General features: G+C 40.7%; 1 protein-coding gene across 2 annotated transcripts in view; it reads right to left on the reverse strand.

Annotated features, from left to right (window-relative positions):
* The window catches only part of ANKRD44 (ankyrin repeat domain 44), a 295,932-nt gene extending 284,076 nt beyond the window's left edge, over window positions 1-11,856 (reverse strand). Inside the window, exon 1 of one of the 2 annotated variants that reach the window (XM_077745799.1) lies at window positions 11,807-11,856. The gene's annotated coding sequence lies outside the window, so the exon portion shown is untranslated. The remainder of the gene's footprint in view (window positions 1-11,806) is intronic. The other variant, XM_077745798.1, reaches the window with a different exon arrangement.
* Window positions 11,857-18,032: the final 6,176 nt, after the last annotated feature.

Consider the following 18,032-nt stretch of genomic DNA (forward strand, 5'->3'; position numbering starts at 1 on the left):
CATGATCGCACAGTCCACAGGTTCAAGCCTGACATCGGGCTCTGTGCTGACAGCTCAGAGCCTAGAGCCTGCTTCACATTCTGTGTCTCTCCCTCCCCCATTCAGATTCTGTCTCTCTTTCAAGTATAAGTAAATATTGAAAAAAACTTTTTTTAATAAATAAATACTAAAATAGTTTAAAAAAGAAGAGGAAGAAGAAGAAAAAGAAGGACAGTTCAAATCACATATCCTCCACAAAGTTGTCTTCAGGAAACATCCTTCCCTGGATGCTTTCCGCCCCTGCCCCCCATTCCCGACTGCCATGCAAGTAACAGGCCCACCTGTAGATGGGTTGCCCTATATGGTGGCCTCTCAGCTTCCACGAGCCCTGACCTTGCCACCGCCGCTGGGCCTCCCCGGGGAACATGCCTCCTCCCCAGCATCTCCCCCGCTCCTCTCGCTCGGTGGACCCTAACGAGAGGTTTGTCGCATTCACTTCAACAATCACCACTCTAAGAACTTGGTCCTCCCTAGGACGTAGGGTTTATGCTACACTTCTGTCTCTAAACCATCTTATTTCTCTTCCTCGCTGTCCAATCACCGCCCTCTCTTTTAGCCCGAGCATGTGACAGGTCTGCCAATTCACTCTGTCCCCAGGGCTGTCGAACAGCTTAATGAGTGTTTAACAGGAGAATCATAAGAGGCGATTGCTAGGTTGGGAAAAAAAAAAAAAAATCACCCTGGGTCCCAGGGGGCTATGTGCAGGCTACAGACAGGAAACCTGCAACAGGAGAAAAAGATTAGCATGAAGAACGGGGGGCTTAGGCTCCCTTCCACCTCAGCGGCCGGGTCTCCAAGAAACAAAAAGGAAAGCATCTGGCCAGAACGTGACCAAGATTGCTGAGATGGGAAAACTGCGCACACAACAAAAGCACAAAGCTTTGCAAAAGGCACATTTCACTCCCCATCCCCCATCACCAAGAGCTCAACAGGAACGCTCGCCTCGCCGTTTGCACTCAGCACATCTGTTTTCAGTTACCTGTGCCTGAACCACAAACTCAACAGAGAAATGGAGAGATTTTGAGCTGACTCCATGGTTTAACGTCTGTTGGGGCAGATTCTGTGGAGGCGGAGGGTGGAGTGTAGAAGCCTTCGGCCGCTGCTGTGCCACGTTTGTGGTCTTGAGAGGCCACACCGATGATATTTCAGTGGGCCAGGAACCATTTTTCCTTGCCTTGATTGCTGAAAAAGTAAGAGCTGCCAAGGGGTATCAGTATCACTTGATAAACACAGCTACCCCTGTTAGTCAACCACTAATTAACAGGTTAGCTTACAATTAACCATGGCATGTTACCAATCCATTCCCAACATATTCATTCTTTCTTCTTCTGTTATTCTATCTTTCTACTATCTTCCTAAACCTCTCCAGCTAAGATCTTATTTTTCTTTATTGAAAAACTCTTTGACTACTAGAATCTTCTCTACATTAATTCCTAAGCCCTGGTTCTGTTCACAACATGGGCTCTCCAGGCTCAGAAAAATACTTCCAGGAATAACATTCCTTTCCTTTCAGTGAATGGGGATATAGCATATTGTCCACAGATAGATGTGGCAGAGGGGGAAAGACTGTCATTAACAGTGTTCTTCCCTTCCATAAAACCCGCCACATTTGGCGCCGGAGTGAAGTAATTCAATCCTGATACGACTGCGCTACTCTTTAGTCTCTCCATACCAAAATCCAAACCCCTCCCTTGTCAGACCTTGCCCTGACCTACATAAGCCTGGTACAGTTGCCAAGCTTTACGTTCCCCCCCACCCTTACTGCCACTTTATTGCTGTAAACACAGCTGCAAGAGAGAAATGTAATTTTAAATATCCACTTTGGTAACAGGGATCCCAATGACTTCATTGCTACTTTAAACTTTTTTTAAGAAATTGTTGCCACAAATTATTAAAATATGAATTTTCTTGACAACTATTGTCATCCAAGTACTTAATTTGTTGCCGCTTTCAACAGTTGAGTTCCTATTAAGAACACAATTCTTTTGTAGGGAAACATTAAATATCTACCATAATTAAAAAGGCACATCATGCTAGTAATTGTTTCACTATTGGTTCTTACTTTAATTGCTTTATATGGAAACACAAAGATTCATACTGAAATTTCAATAGAGATTATATCTAGGGGCTCTGCCCGGAGACCACATGAAATTTACAGGACTCACTAAATATTTATTGAGTGGAAAAATGAATTGTATGCCATTCTGTTTGTTCCTAGGGGAATTCGTCATAATGGCTTTTTAAATTGATTAGGCCTCACTGTGAGGAAATTTAACCAGTATAGTTTGGCATCCCCTAGGCTATGTCAGAGAAGGGTAACCAAGTTCTGAGACAGGGATCACCAACCTCTCCCACTGGTCTCCACATGCTGGCCGGAGAAATGAACCTATCCCATGGGTGAGGGGGAATCTGAGTGACACTTAGGAACTTACACAAAAGATACTCTTCCATAGTAGTATTCCAATGATGCTTCCCTCTCTTTAAAATAAAAATCTGGGGTGGCTCGGTCAGTTAAGCGGCCGACTTCGGCTCAGGTCATGATCTCGCGGTCCATGGGTTCGAGCCCCTCATCAGGCTCTGTGCTGTCGGCTTGGAGCCTGGTGCCTGCTTCGGATTCTGTGATTCCCTCTCTCTTTGCCCCTCCCCCACTCAAGCTCTGTCTCTCTCTGCCTCAAAAATAAACATTAAAAAATATCATAAAAAAAATCTACTGGGGCACCTGGGTGACTCAGTTGGTTAAGCGTCCGACTTCAGCTCAGGTCATGATCTCAGGGTTTGTGAGTTCAAGCCCCGCATCAGGCTCTGTGCTTACAGCTCAGAGCCTGGAGTCTGCTTTGGATTCTGTGTCTCCCCCTCTCTCTGCCCCTCCCATGCCCACGCTTTCTCTCTCTCTGGCTCTCAATAATAAACATTAAAAAAATTTTTTTAACTACTAAGGGAATTATAAATTCAGATATAAAACAGATCTAGAACACCACTAGTTAACTTGCCAAGTAATCGCCTAGAAGCTGCTATATTTTTAATTCATAAAAGCAGAGGCCCATAGTGTGTTCTCTGCCTAGAAAAAGTAGGGGCTTCTATCATTGATCATCCATCTGGCTTCTCCTCATGCTCAGAGAATTCACCCACTTCCACCATTTTACCCATCATCTATTTTAATTACTGCTCATTCCTCTCCAACTGTTTCATCTTCACTCTCCCTAGATGTAAAAGGAAAGTAAAAAGCTGGGCTCAATCCCTCTTCTGCCAACCTGCTAAAATTCCCAACGTCATGCCTCTCGTCTTCCCTGGGTGGCCCTTGGATCTGCCACACACGCCCAGGGTTCATCATGTCCCATCAAAACCACTCCAACATCCCCACCTGGAACTCTCTGAACAACATCCTCACCTCTATCCAAAGTCCACGTACAATGAGTTCAGTTTAGCATTCAAAATACACATACACCAGCAGCAACAGTCCCTCCCCACACTCCTCCAGCCTTTCTCCAATGCCTCCAAGTAAAAGCATTCCATTGGAAACTATGGTAGACATTTTAGTTTCTACAGTTGTATCAGAATCATTTTATACGGTTTTAGACAGAGCACTGACTTAGAATCAGCACCGGCCAACAAGTCTCATGCTGTAGAAAGTTTACTGTGGATTTAAACAAGATTTAAACTTCCCTTCCACTGCTGGGAAGAAAATGAGAGAAAATTTTAAGCAAGCAAGTAGCAGTTTCAAATTTCCAGGAGGCTTTTAGAGTAATACATACAGTATAAATTCCGTGGAAACAGTTTGCCTGCATTTCTTTAATAGCGGAAATGCCAGTCAGACTATACCCCATCGCGTTACCCCTCAAAATACAGTTAGCAAGTTAGCAACTTGATTTCCTCACTTTCCAAACACATCTCCTCCTAGACTAAGCAAAAGACATACTTTACATCCTATTGCTGGCTTTGGAAATTACCAGCCTCAAAAGAAATTTGATGCGAATTACCTAGGGGTTGGTGCCTTATACAAGGGCTGACAATGGTTTTCCAGTTTTAATTAAACAAAGTAACTCTTTTCGCCAAGAGGAAGAAAATGAATTGACTGTAAGACAATTATCTCCAAAAAATGTCCAGGATGCTGTCTCCTTGCTGGATTGAGGGGTACACACAAACTAAAAAACTAAGATGCTTTCATATAATTTATAATATTGAAATATCTACCTTTTTCTGGATAAAATAACCTCTGATGAACAAATGTGTAACATGTTCATTTGGCATAAGATCAATTCCCAAAGTACCTCCAAACATGGACAGACATCTATACCTAGTGACATTAAGAGATGGAACTCACTTTAGCAAAATGCATTTGCAAATAACATCAAAGAACTGCATGAGGAGAATGAATGAGTTCCCTGGGCCTCCAACAGGCCATCAGGACTTCTCTGAGCTTTCCCTGCAATTTGGTCTAGAGGTTTCCAACTAACATTCCCCAGTACATCCGTATTCTATGACCAGGTCCAAACTGCCTTACCATGAAAACTGAAATTTCTCAAAAGGAAAATAATAAGAAGATCATCATCATCATCATAAAATGATATATGGCATTTACTCTTTTGTAACTTTTCCATTAATTTGTCTAAAACCTTAGCAACCCACCACCACATCATCTCACAAGAAATTAAGGCAACAGGGGTCAAAAACTACATGTGTATTTAAACAAAATCCTAGAAATGGTTCTTCACACAATTTTATGTTGTTAAATTTTAAGATATAAAGACCAGCAACACTCACAATAGCAATCTATTTTCTGCTGGTGAAGCAGGGCCTTTTTCATAAGACAGAATTGGTGAAATTTCAGTTTTGTGGCACTCAAAGCAACGTGCATCTCAAAGCCCACCCAGGAGCTTCACCTCCTGAGTTTGAGTATCACCCACTAGCCTCTAGCCAAATCCCTCAATCCGTCTACAACACATTCTGCAGGAAGTGATGAAAAGTTACAGAGTTTGAGTTACATAAGACCTGTGGCGTGAGTCACATTGCAAAATGTCCACCAACAAGTTCCACAAACCCTTGTCCTGTGAGAATGTGGCTAGGACCAAGGAGGCCAGGCGTTAATCAATGGAACAGGTCAAAGGCATAAAATGCTACCTGAGGCATGGAGCTCCAACCTCTTCCATTTCTGGGTCAGGATCCATATGCAGCAGCCCTGCCTGTGCTAGAGCAACTGGAGAAAGCAGGTGCAAAGTGTGGGAAGCCATGGGTTAAAGTGATTTGCTGAACTATGGGAAATATTCTAGCTGGACGTTGCAGCTTTAAATGCTTGGCTCTAATGGAGCAATGCCTCCTGTTCCTCTCTCATAAACATGCTAAGTAGATTTTTACTTTCTCAAGAACCTACACCCTTCTGTGGCTTTATGACTTACTTCTACCACCAAGAGCCTCTTACGCTATTAACAGCCTAGTGTCACAGCCCTAAAGACTTGGACTGTTTGTTAGTCTCAGGCATGCCCCCATCACAAGTTCCTACAAAATAAACCCTAGTTAAATGGATTACAGAAACACAAAAAAGGAGAGGAAACACAAAAACCCATTTATGACTGATATAGAAACTGTACAGAGCTTTTTTAAAAATCAGTAAAATGATGGGGCATCTGGGTGGCTCAGTCAGTTAAGCGCTGACTTGGCTCAGGTCACGATCTCATGGTTTGGTTTCTGGGTTCAAGCCCCGCATTGGGCTCTGTGCTGACAGCTCAGACCCTGAAGCCTGCTTCAGATGCTCTCTCTCTCTCTCTCTGAGCCTCCCCTGCTCATGCTCTGTTCCTCTCTCAAAAATAAATAAACGTTTAAAAATTTTTTCAAATCAATAAAATGACATAGTATCAGATTCTGATAAAAAGAAGAGATTTCAGTGTAGTTACCTCTGGGAACCCTCTGCCAGCTTCATCACTGAATACCAGTGCATGCAATTCAACCAATCCATCTCCCACATGAAACGCCTGACCTGCTAGCGCTGGGGCAGTCTGATAGTGCTACCACCTTAATTTACAAAGTAAAATGGTAAGTGGACCAATTCTGCACAAGGGAGAGAACACTTCCATTTGACCACTGCACCTGGTCTACATTTGCTGCTCTACCGAGTTCTCCAATGACACCATTAAAGCACATTATCCTTTCTAAACATCTTTTGCCTCAATAGATTCCAGTTCCACCTTGCAACAAAATTGAGCCTGTTTCTGTTTAATACCAGTTCTCTCGATTTGAAAGCAATCCCTTTTTATTTAATCCAAGATCCCCGAAAATACTATCAAAATGGCAACCAATGTTGACTTAAAGAATCCTTTAAGGAATTCCTAAGGACAGAAAAAATGTCCTTCTACTTCCTCCACCTTGATTTTTTTTAATGCTTCTCTTTATTTCTCCCAGAAATATCTAACCTGACTTCAAACAATGCAAAGTACTCTTTTGCCTATGAAGCTGAACAAGTTGGTTTCCATTCAAACTGTTGGAAAATATAGAATTTTGATAAGCATGAAAAGGTCACATAATAGAAACTCTCTGAGAATCCTTAAAATTCCCCAATTTTCTTACCCTATTATAGCCCTTTTAAAAAGAATCTATCCAACTACATGACATTGTGGAAAAGGCAAAACATGGCGACAACGGAAAGATCTGTGGCTGCCAGGAATTAGGGGGACAGAGACTGAATAGGCAGAGCACAAAGGATTTTCAGGACAGTGAAACTACTCTGTATGGTATTATAACGGCAGATATGTGTCATTAAATATTTGTCAAAACCCACAGAATGTACGAGACCAAGAGAGAACCCTAATGTATACTATGGACTTGGAATGATAATGACATGTCAGCACAGGTGCATGGATGTAACAAATGCACCCCTCCGGTTTCAGATGTAAATAGTGGGGGGAAGGTGGGGAGGCAGGGCAGCGAGTATAAGGGAACTCTACCTTCTGCTCAATTTTGCTGTGAACCTAAAACTGCTCTAAAACTTATTTTTTTAAAAAGGATTTTATACTACCAGATGTCCTATATAATAGATATCCTCTAAATGAAAAAAAGGGGCAGAAGAGTCAAGAAAGAGGTTAAATCTCCCACAGCCTGAAAAGGAAAAGTGTAAGAAAAAGCCACGGTGCTGTAGGGCCTGCCTTGTGACGTCACAGAATACTTGGCAGAGAATGCATGTTTCTGTTTGGTCTGGAGCTGAGCGAGAGAGGAACCAGTAACACGAGTCATCAGATCCCAGCATTCTCTTCGAAGAACCATTTTCAATGCTGGTGAACACTGCACGGAAAAGCCACACAGAGCCATTCAACATATGCACGCAAATGTACATCATTTTGAATTTTATATCCAGATATTTCACCTCAGTTTTTGTAAAGTAATGGCCCAGTAGAATATCAATTTTCAATTTACAAAACCAGTGGACGTGTTAGCTGATTCAGGGATTAAACAAACCAAAGCTGCTGTCAGACGTACTCCCGCAAGCAACTGGTTTGCCAAAATTCAGTTATAAAGTAGGATCTGGGTCTTATTAAATGTAAGAAATTAGCTTTCCCGGGAGCATGGGTGGCTCAGTCAGTTAAGCATCTGATGTCGGCTCAGGTAGTGATCTCGCCTTTCGCTGTTCATAGTTCCAGCCCGGAGTCAGGCTCTATGCTGACAGCGCAGAGGCTGGAGCCTGCTTCAGATTCTGTGTCTCTCTGTCCCTCCCCTGCTCATGCCCTATCTCTCTCTCTCAAAAATTAGAAAAAAAAAAATAAATATCAAAAAATATTTTTAAAAAAGAAGAAGAAATTAGCTTTCCAATACATCAAATTCTAATTAAATTTTTTAACAACCTAATGAGGAACACCATTACTGACATCCTGCTATTATTCAATCAGTTGCACAGAGTGGAACATAAGGAGGGCACGTAGAGACCTGATTCAACGTGCCCAAGAGGAAGTGTTCATGAACACCAAATAAAACTTCAAATGTTGGAGAGATAAGCTGCCCAAATAGTCAAACACACAAAACCAACTTTTCATCAAGTATCTACATACTAGAATTGTCCTGCAGAAACACAGAGATCATGAAAGAAATATTAATGAATTAGTCAATTAACAGCTAATTACTTTGCAACACATTTCAACTGAGAACATATATAAAGACCCCTACATATCCTCTACCTTACCTCCAAAAGTTAAAGTTTTAACACATATTAGTCTAGTTTTCCAAAAGTGTAAGCACAGCCTTTCAAAAACAATGTATATTGCTTATGAGACTTGACTAACGTGTCTGTCATGGACACTTGAGGGTACCCAGTGACCCATACTTGGCCAACTGATGGGACTACAGGAGCAGGAGAATGCAGGCTTCCGGCTGTGATGACATCAGCTTGTCCAAAGTTGCCTCTCTAGAGTAGTGAGCTTCACACGGGTGGCCTTGGACCCCTGGAGTCCATGAAGACTTTGTGAGAGGTTTGCAGGCACGGGTTATTTCATGGGTATCACATTCCACACCTCCGCTTCCATACGTCCACCTTGCGAAGGGGGAGGGGCAAGATGGAGGAGAAGTAGGGAGCTCGGTACCTGCACTCGCGCCCAGGCATCACACGGAAAAGATCCGAANGGGATCCCCCTCAGATGTAATCTGAATCGACCGTCTGCAAGGCATATCATAGTAAAAATGGCAAAATATAAGGACAAAGAGAAAATTTTCAAAGCAGCTGGGGAGAAAAGGGCCCTAACATACAAAGGCAAACCTATCAGAGTGGTGACAGACCTATCTACTGAAACGTGGCAGGCCATACGTCCACCTTGCTAAAAGTCATGTGCTTGTGGTTGAAGAGTCACTCTGCTGTTGTTTCCCACTTTCCTCTTCACAATCTTCCCTCACAAGGTAGACTTACTTCTCACCCATTCTGACTCGGACCAAAGAAAGTGCCCCTAAGGTCACTAAGGTGACACTAAGGTGTAAAGTCCTGGTAGCAGAGAAAGAGCACGTTTAAGATACAAGGGTCAGAACTTCCTTTAATTCACACCTCCCTTCCTTCCATTAACTTCCTTTAACAGCATTCCGGCAGTTAGTTAGGGTATCCTATCAAGAAGTGATTTAAAACAGAAAACAAACCTCATCAAGCAATCAAGAAACACATCTCAAATAAGAATGTTTAACTTTTGCATGTTTTACTAATAATTTATCAATCTTTGTGATATATTTGTGTTTCGATAAGTGGTAGTATAATAATTATTACAAAGAGAAACTCAATCCAGAAACTTATATAACTCTTAGCACCTTAGGATCATATTTTTATTGCAAAGTACCACAGGATATTTGGGGCTTTTTAAATGTACTATATTTGGATAAAATTCTGTGTGAGGAAGTAGAATGGAAGTATTGAGTTCAAGGAGAAAAGGGAACAATGTAAATTTTCCAACTATTAAGGAAGAGCTTGCTCGTGTGTTTTGTAAGTGATAATGGGACACATCAAACCCCAACAGCATTTAAATTCCACTCAATACAATCCAGACAGCAATAGAACTTTTTCATTTTAAAAGTCAATATTTACATTATGCCCAGAGTGATATATATCCTTTCACCTTTCTAACATTATGATGGAGAACGTCAGATGTCAACCTAAAAAATGTGCAAGGGGATACATAGTTTGCAAAAACCCTTTGGAAGTGGAAGGTGGGGATAAAAACATTGCAGAAGTGCTGATAAGCATCAGTAGATGGCCTGGGGTGGCTCTCCCTTCTCCCTACCTAGATCAGTGGTGGGAAGTATATTCTGCCTCCCTTGGGCTCAACTAAACTAGAGACTTAAACCAATGGAGCGCCTGGGTGGCTCAGTCAGTTAAGCGGATCATGGGTTAGAGCTACATATCAGGCTCTGTACTGACAGCTCAGAGCCTGGAGCCTTCTTCGGATTCTGTGCCTCCCTCTCCCTCTTTCCCCCTCCCCTGCTCATGCTCTGTCTCTCAAAAATACACATTAAAAAAATTTTTTTTTTTAAAAAGAAGAACCCACATTAACAGTTACTTCCTGCGGTGCGTGGGTGGTTCTGTAGGTTATCTGACTCTTGATTTCAGCTAAGTTCATGATCTCACAGTTCGTGAGTTTGAGCCCTGCATTGGCCTCCGTGCTGACAGTGCAGAGCCTGCTTGGGATTTTCTCTCTCCCTCTCTCTCTGTCCCTCCTTCTTCCTCCCTCCCTCCATCCCTCCCTCTCTCCCTCTCTCTCTCAAAATAAATACACTTTAAAAAAAAAAAGAAGTCACTTCTTATGCAGGTCTTTAAACAGCTGTTCCAGTTAAAGCCAGTCTAAACTCTTGCGATAACAAAAAACCAAGATAAAATAATAAGCAAACATTTCTTTCTTTCTCTTTTCTTGACTGGAGAGAGGGAGGGAGCTATTTCAGGTCTGTTCATGTCATGACACACTGAGCCATCAGTCATAAAATTCTTTTTTTTTTTTTTAAGTTTATTTATTTATTTTGAGAGAGAAGGCTCAAGTGTGGTAGGGCCAGAGAGAGAGAGAGAGAGAGAGAGAGAGAGAGAGAATCCCAAGCAGGCTCCGTGCTGTCAGCATGGAGCCTGATGTGGGACTTGAACCTACAGTGAGATCATGACCTGAGCCAAAATTAAGAGTCAAACACTTAACCAACTGAGCCACCCAGGCACTCTTCATCCACATAATTCTTGATTGTACATATTAACAAGGTACTAAGAAAAAAATCCACCAAAAACTCAGCAATATTTTCCACCACTAATCCTTACATTCAGGCTATTTATATAACAAAAAACTAATCATGTCCAATCCTTCCTGTCCTCATGGTAAAAATTCCAGGATGAGGAAGAGGTAAACAGTAAGGAACTGAGAATGAAGGTAGGGAAGAAGAAAACACAGCAGCAGAAGCTGGCACTAGATCATTCATTCATTCAACGGTCCTTGCTAACCTAAACTCAAGTGAACCACAGCCTTGCATACTAAAAAGTAAGGGTGCAAATATTTTCCTCCAGAAGTGAACAGCAAATAAATGGCTTAGCTCCAACCTTCCCAAGCCACACATTAATCAAGGAGCTAAAAACAGATTAAAACCAGAAGTGAGAGGCTCAACAGAGAAACTCGCCCCCTTCCATGTAAGAAGGAAAATGAAAGTGCTCATTAGATACATCTGCATTTAGACACATCTAAAGATCAAGCAGTTTTGTGACAAACATTCCCTACAGATGGCAATTCTACATACTTCTTATAAACTTCTAAAAAAGAAAACAGAGTACATTGTGGAGGTACTGTGGGGGTGAGAGTGTGGGAAAGCCGTAGTGTTTCAACACAATTACCAGCTACAAGTGTTTTCAAACAACAACGAAGTTCCATGGCCTTCTGCATATCAAAAAGTTCTTCACCCAAAGGCGAACCATGAGGCAAAACCCTTTTGGCCCTATACACAATGGGCTCCCTCTTCTAGACCAACTTTGAAGTGGGTGATACATTCTAATCTAGATAATGGAAATGATATGATACTAGACCCACATAATAATTACCTAGGCAGCAGACTTCAGTATTCTATCACAGGGTGTTTATGCAGTATTTCAGGCTATATCCTAAATATAACTATAGAAATGACATGTGATTTTACAAGTGCTGTTTAAGAATAGGATAGGCAAATGAAATGCATCTCACACTGAGCAGAGAAAAATAAGATCTCCACCCCCACTAAGAGTCAGCAAGTCAAATAATTACCACTGTCCACAGTTTTTCCCTCTAAAAAATGAGAATTTTACCATTGTGTTCACCTGCTGTCTCCTCCATATTTTTATGACATTGTTCAGAAAATGTTGGAGGTCTTTAGCTGGTTCAGGTACTGAGTCACTGTCAATGTTTTCTAAAGTTATACACTACATGAATCTCTTCACACATCTTCTTTATCAACAAGTATCTCCAGTCTTAATTCCTTCTCTCTGGAGAATTAAAAGAGAAAAATGAAGCTAACTTTTAGATGAAATGACCGCCCTTTACTAACCAGTTCAAGGTGCCCATCTTCTTCTAAGATCAAAAGAACTCCAGGCCTCGTAGGAGTTTTAGAATAACTTGACTGAGTTTGGAAGTATAAGAGTGGGAGGCAAATTCTCTTTTAAATTATAATGATGTGAACACTGGACACCACACACACTCGCTCACTCACTCAAGTCCATAATTCACACAGAAACTACCAGACTGAGCTTCAGAGAGAACTTTCTAAAATAGTGAGAAATATTAGCTCAGTGGATATTATTGATATTTTTTTTAATTTTATAATTTCCATTTGTAATAATTGAGTGTATCTTCAAAATGTATCCATTCAATTGCTATAATTGGCGCTCCATGAGATTAAAGCCTTTCCATCCCCATACTGATCTAGAGTGTCTACTCAAAGAAACTAAAAATAGCATTTTTAGCATACAATGAGAAATAGAAAATATTAAGACTTGTTTCACTCTCAAATATAAGAAGCAAAGTTCTCCTCCCCCATCACGGCTGTTTGAGAACATCAAAAGTACATTTTAACTGTTCCTGAATCCACATCTGGAGTTTAAAAATCCAGTTTAAAAGGCAAATGATTTAAAATACAAACATATGGCTTCTTTCTCTACAGTGATTCCTAAAGGGAGGGGAAAAAAAAACTCTGAGTACAAACAAACTATTGTTTTAAAGGAGATTTTTCTTTTTAATTAAAAACATACCAAGAAAGCTAACTAAGCCTCTACTTTCTCTTGGATAAAATAATAAAAGCAAGAATTATCATATTAATCTAATTAAATCTAGATCAAAGTACACCATAGGTACTATGAAGATAACAGTGTAGTGCTCGATTTCTAAAGAGTGTGGTCTGTGCTTGGGTTAGATCAGGAATTGGCACATTTTTTTTGGAAAGGGCCAGACAGTAAATGTTTTCGGCTTTGCCAGCCACGCAGACTCTGTGGCAATTACCTAATACCACTCTCGGGGTCCCAAAGCAGCCACAGACAATACATAAACAAATGAGGGAGGCTGTGTTCCAATACAATTTTATCATGGACACTGAAATTTGAATTTCAAATAATTTTCATGTGTCTCAAAATATTATTCTTTTGATCTTTTTCAACCATTTAAAAATGTAAAAGCTATTCTTAGCTAACAGGCCACATGACTGGCCCCGAGCTGGATTCAGCCTGTAGGCGGTAGTCTGCCAACCTCTGGGTGAGAACCATCAAAGACTGGAGCAGCTGTTAGCCCATCTAACCAACATCCTAGTTCCTCAGAGGAAACTGAGGCCCAGAGAGGGTGTGATGGCTGCCAGGGTCTTTCAGCCAGTTCTGACAGAAATGGAGGTAAGAATTCGCTCTCTGGAAAAGCTCACTGAAACGCTAAAGCAGTGATAAGGAAATGTCCTTCTTGAGTTCAGTTCACAAAGACAAGCAGTAGGCACTGAAAACCAGAGATGTCACAGAACCTAGTTCCAAGTCCCAGGAGCCTCCAATACCTGCCTTCCTGTGTGAAACAATTTCTGTGTGAAGCAATTTCTTATCTGCCAGTCACTACATTGATTCGGAAGGTTCAGTATCAGCAGCAAGAACCCACAGAATGGGTCAAATAACTATCAGCCTGATTCTTTCCAGCCTTCTGGGTACACAGCTCTGGTCATTTCTTTTGTAGCTAAAGCAATAACCATCCACTTTGGTTATTCTGATCCTAGAGCTCCAAGAAATAAGTATCAGTATAGTTGAAGAGCAGTGATCAATCTTAAAAATTATGTTTAAAAGCAGAGTAGAGCAGGTGACGACCAATTTAGCTTAAAGCTCAAAAGCATCTCTAACATTCACCTTGTAACACGGTCAGCCATGGTCACTTCCCTCCTTTCTTAGTTCTTTCCCTCTTCCTTTTTTTTTTTTTTTTTTTTTCCAGAGAGAGAGCACACACAAGCAAAATTAAGGGAGAGGCCCACTCAGGCAGGTCCCATGACTCTGAGATTACCACCTGAGCTGAAATCAAGACCTAGGTGCTCAAACTACTGAGCCACCCAGGCACCCCCTCCCCTCTTTTTTAAAAATATATTGGTCTCCAGGACACTTGGGTGGCTCAGTCAGGTAAGCAGTCAACTGACCATCCCAGGTCATGTTCTCACATTTTGTGAGTTCTAGTCCCATGTTGGGCTCCGTGCAGTCACTGAGGAGCCCGCTTGGGATTCTCTCTCCCTCTCCCTCTGCCCCTCCCCTGCTTGTGCGCTTGCTTAGTCTCTCTCTCTCTCTTTCTCTCTCTCTTCTCCCCTCACCACCTCTCTCTCTTGAAATTAAATAAACTTAAAAAAAAATACATGGGGCATGTGGCTTAGTCAGTAAAGCATGAGACTCTTGATATCAGGGTTGTGAGTTCAAGCCTACATTGGGTATAGAGATTACTTTTAAAAAAAGGAAAATCTGAAAAAAAAAAAGAATTAAAACACACATGTATCCAATGATCTTTCATTCACCGTCTTTTTAAATAGCATTCTATGGTTTTAAAAGGAAAAAAGACTCCAAATGACTTTTTACAAAGAATCCTTCCTCTGAATTTTTTAATCACATTTTTTTTTCAGAGAAATGGATGGCTTTCCGTACTATTGCACATTCACTCTAAACTTGAAATTTTACACCAATGTTTCTCAGAAATTCTCCCATGATGATATTTTATGAAGATTGCTCTATCAACTATCAACTATTTTGTTCTTACACACTTCCTCAAAAAGACATGGTTTTATACTTCTGTGAAGAGGAAGTGGCATTCTTAAAAGTAATTTTCAGTTCATTTTGACAACTTATATAAAGAATGATTGCAAACTCCTTGGAATTTTTTCAACACACATTTATTCTCCTAGATCTATCTAAACATAAAATTCTTCAGTCAAATAAACTAAATCAGTTCATTCTTTAAAACCAAAATGAAGGAAAAATGCACTTCCTAAAGTTGTAGGAATCAAAATACTACAATTCAAAGCTAAGTATGGAGATTTCACACAAAATTAAAACTAAAAGAAAATTCTCTACCAATGTTATTTAAGTTAGCGGAAAAAAGACCAGATAAATGGTCACAAATTTAAAATAAAAAAATAATAAAATCATGTTCTCATCAAGCTGAAATTGACCCTAGAGAAGTAGTCTTTAATTTGACAAATGAAGAACTAACCAGAAATTCAAAGGCTATGTAGTGAGTGTGCAGAGACCACTTGCTATACAAAGACTTTTCCCACTGGATTGTCACCACTTCCACGTAAAGTATAATTATACTCATTTTACAATCAAGGAAAGTTTTATCACAGTTGTGTCTGAGACACCGCATCAGGAGAAGACATGTGCCTCTAGCCTACATCTGGGGACATCAAATTAGGTATTCACTCCCATGTGATATCTTTGGAAATTGTTCAGTGAGATGTCACAACATTTTAAAGCATTGTATATACAGTAATAGAGTGCCCTGGGACTTTGATAGAAGACTTTGCTAAAGAGCACAGTCCCTCGAAAATAAAATCGTTTCTCCTTGGCCGCTAAGAAAAGCAGCATTAGCAACTAATTGTTACACTCACCTCAAGTCCCAAGACATAATTATACCGAGGGTCCAGAGCATCCAAAACTCAAATCATCTGGCTTCTGAAATACACCTGACAGTATCATTTACTCAAGTGCAACTGGCCATTTCTCAAGTCTGTGGTCTATTCTTAAATCTGCACTCCGTTATGAAGGATATGGAAGGACTTTCACACTTGTAGAAATAAACACAGATATCTCAGCATGCCTAACACTGAAATCCTTGGGGGTCATAACGAACATTCACTTCCTATTCAGGTGAAAAAAGGGGAGTGGCAACAAGGGTCATTAAAACTGAGACCTTATTATTTCTTGCTGTCTTTTTTCTTAAATCTTTTTAACATTTATTTCTGAGAGACAGAGTACAAGTGGGGGAGGGGCAGAGAGAGAGAGGAAGACAGAATTTGAAGCAGGCTCCAGGCTCTGAGCTGTCTGCACAGAGCCCCAAGCAGGGCTTGAACCCACAAACTGCGAGATCATGACCTGAGCCAAAGTCAGACACTTAACCAACTGAGCTACCCAGACACCCCTACTTATTTCTGTCTTTTAAACCCACTCAGGGGTGCCTGGGTGGCTTAGTCGGTTAAGCGTCCGACTTTCGTTTGGGTCATGGTCTCGCGGTTCGTGGGTTCGAGCCCCGCGTCGGGCTCTGTGCTGGCTGCCAGCTCAGAGCCTGGAGCCTGTTTCAGTCTGTGACTCCCTCTCTCTCTGACCCTCCCTGCTCACGCTGTCTCTCTCTCTCTCTCTCTCCTAGAAATAAATAAAACATTAAAAAAAAAACCCACTCAATTTAAATGGAAACATGGTTTTGAAGTAATGTAACATCGTGATAAGCACCAGGTGATGTACAGAAATGTTAAGTCACTATATTGAACACCTGAAACTAATGTATCACTGTCTGTTAGCTGGAATTTAAAAAGGAAAAAGTAATATAACAAAGTGATTTGGGGCAACTCTAAGCACTAAATTCCTCTGGACATACCTCACACTGAAGTAACTGTACAAGGATAGCCAAATCTAGGTCTTCCTAAAGCCACCCAAAACGTGATTTTTAGGCAGATACTCAAATATCTAACATGAGTTATGAAGGCCACTTAAACTAAGTCAGTAAATGGGTGAGCTTCACAAGTAAATGGGTGAGCTTCAGAGATCGTGGCCTATTTCTTTAGGCAACAAAATTGGCAGAATTGCTTTCTAACAATCAAGGATTCTAACAACTCTACTGAAGACATTCTATCAGGTGAGAGTGGAAAGCTTAGAAGAGGCCCAAAGAGAACAGAAAGATGTAAACTGGAAAAAGAGAAAAGAAAGAAAAGAAAAGAAAAGAAAAGAAAAGAAAAGAAAAGAAAAGAAAAGAGAAAAGAAAAAAGAAAGCTCCCATAAAGAGTGAGTCACTAAAAAATTTAGGCACCCTGGACAAATGCTAAGGTTTTGTGGTTTTGTTTTCTTGTTTTGTAAGATAAAGACTTTCTTTTTAAACATAACCACAATGCCATATTCATACTTTAAATCTACAAATAGCCAGGCAGTGTTCAAATTTGACCAATTGTCTCAGAGAAATGTGTTTTTTTAAGTTTGTCTAAATCAGAATCCAAATCTATTCACTGCAATTAGTTTATAGGGGCCTTAATTCTCAGTGACGTATATATTTCCCCCACCCCCTCCCTCTTTGTCTTTTTTCTCAGAATTGATTTTTTTAAAGAAATGAAATCATTTTTTCTATAAATTCCCAATAGTCTGGATTTTTAAAGTAATTTTTAATCAAAATGTATAAGGTTAAAAAGAGGCCTTCTCCTGACACGAATCTGTCAGTGTCTTGCACCACAAAGACAAGGCAGCCAGCCTCTTTCAATGAATTTCAGTACTCCAGGACACACACAATGTTGCCATAGCAAGAATGTGTACAATACTCCCTTCAAGTAAGAGGTATGGTAGAGACAGAAAGACCCATAATGCAACACCTCACTGTAGGCATCAATACTTTTTAGCACAAGATGGCATACAAATTCATTTTTTAAATATCATGCCTATACAACACATGGAAATAATGAGTTTTGTCCAGACACAATTTAGGTCTCCAGGAGAGGATACGTAACACCTATCAGAACCCAAGTAAGAAAGATTTATTAATACACAAATATGACTCCTGTCCAGTATGCATGCTGAATACTTCCTTCCTTTCCTCTTAGGCTTTCCTAGTATGAACCCTCCACTTCAGTAAAGTCAGTCTTCAGGTTACCTGACAGGTGCATGGCACATCACTCACCTGGGATGCCTTTCCCCCTCATATGCGGTCTAAAATCATTCCCTTTCTCAAGGATCAGTGGACTCCCTCCAGCTCCCTGATGCCTTTCTTAGTAACTATCCCCATCTCTGGACTTCCATAGTTCCTAAGAAGTACTCCCAGAATGTAGTATAAACCTGCACCATACCTAGTTTGACA

This window comes from Crocuta crocuta, unplaced genomic scaffold, assembly GCF_008692635.1.
Source record: "Crocuta crocuta isolate KB4526 unplaced genomic scaffold, BGI_CrCroc_1.0 scaffold564, whole genome shotgun sequence".
NCBI classification, from domain to species: Eukaryota; Metazoa; Chordata; class Mammalia; order Carnivora; family Hyaenidae; genus Crocuta; species Crocuta crocuta.